Genomic DNA, 1,656 nt, shown 5'->3' with positions numbered 1-1,656 from the left:
TGTTAACAACAAACAAGATGAGGACGAATATCCGTCAAATGTAAATAATCATCATCATTGTCGTCGTTTAACGTCTGCATTTCCATGCTGGCATGGGTTGGACAGTTTGACTGAGGGCTGGTAAGCCAGAAGGCTGCACCAGGCTCCAGTCTGATCCGGCTAAGTTTCTACAGCTCGATGCCCTTCCTAATGCCAACCACTCCGAGAGTGTAGTGAGTGCTTTTACGTGCCACTGGCATGAGGGCCGGTCAGGTGGTACTGGCATCAGTCACGCTCAAGTGGTGCTTTTTATGCGCCGCCTGCACAGGAGCCAGTCAGGCGACGCTGGCAATGATCACGCTCGAATGGTGCTTTTAACGTTCCACTGGCATGGGTGCCAATCAGGCAGTACTGTTTTTGGTCAACACAAATTCTGGCACAAGGCCAGCAATTTTAGGGTTAAATTGATTACATTGACTCCAGGGCTCAATTGGTATTTTTTATCAACCCCTGAAGGGATGGAAAGAGAAATCACTTGGCAGCATTTGAACTCAGAACTCAGACAGACAAAATGCAGCTAAACATTTTGCCTGGCATGCTAACGATTCTGCCAGCTCCCCACCTTAAACTTTATTGTAATGTTATTAACATAATCGTTAGATCTTAAAAATCAACAGGGAGTGAAAATATTTTCTAATGAATTCTTCTCTTTATTAATGCTTCCGTTATTGAAAATGTTCCGTCTTTATTGAAGTCTGATAAATGTAAACTCTTTAATTTTTAAAAGAATCATGCATTCAGATTTCTTGTCATTGAATTTCTGTTAAAAAGTGTAATTAGCAGTTGAGGTGAAGTGGTCCTTCTTAAATGAATGCTTGTATAAGAATTGGTTTGATTTTTCAACAGCCATACCATTTCAGAATTAGTTGTTGTCTAAAATATATCAGTGGGAGATGATACCTCACATAGTAAAATCTCAGCAAATATGAACGATCAATAATATTGAACAATCAAAAAGTGTCATGACCTTTTCTTCATTTCAAGTATTTTCTGTCAATTTCTAAGTAATAAAAAGAAAAAAAATTTACTTTCTGCATATCAATTCTTAATTAAGTTAATTATACCCCATAATCAGTTATATCTAGAATAATAAAAAAAAAAAAAAAAGGAAAAAAAGAAACATTCTTCAGTTTATTTCATACAGTTTTAAGTTAAAGCTAGAGTTTTTCAACATTTCTCCTTCATTAAAATAAAAGTGGTTTTCTGATTTTCTGTAAAATATTGCTGTTAATGCCACAAAAAGAAAAGTGTTGCTAATACTGATGTAGATATTTGAAATGAAGGAATTATTTCATTCTTCAATTGTGAGCAGTTATTAACGCGTTTGTGTGAAATGAAGGAATAAAACTGTCAAGATTTCTTGGTCATTTAAGAACAAAGTATCCAGGTAGGGCAAAAAAAGGTTACAGTATACTCTACTGTCCAAATATAAAAGTTAACTCATTAAACTCTTTAAAATATTTCCCTTTGAATGAGTTTTTTTTTTTTTCCATATTCTGACAGTAGTATATTGTTAATAGCTGCTAGTTTGAACTAACAAGATGCATACTGCCCCCGTGCTGGCCTGTCCCACGAATCTCTCTCTCTCTTTCTCTCTCTCTCTCTCTCTCTCTCTCT

At 36.0% G+C, this 1,656-nt stretch overlaps 1 protein-coding gene across 3 annotated transcripts in view; it reads left to right on the top strand.

Annotated features, from left to right (window-relative positions):
- LOC106872482 (chromodomain-helicase-DNA-binding protein 8) overlaps positions 1-1,656 on the top strand; it is a 99,063-nt gene that overhangs the window by 16,988 nt on the left and 80,419 nt on the right. The gene's annotated exons all lie outside the window — the stretch shown is intronic.

This window comes from Octopus bimaculoides, chromosome 17 (assembly GCF_001194135.2).
Source record: "Octopus bimaculoides isolate UCB-OBI-ISO-001 chromosome 17, ASM119413v2, whole genome shotgun sequence".
NCBI classification, from domain to species: domain Eukaryota; kingdom Metazoa; phylum Mollusca; class Cephalopoda; order Octopoda; family Octopodidae; genus Octopus; species Octopus bimaculoides.
The sequence above is the reverse complement of the archived record's forward strand: the minus strand, read 5'-3'. Positions and strand labels throughout refer to the sequence as shown.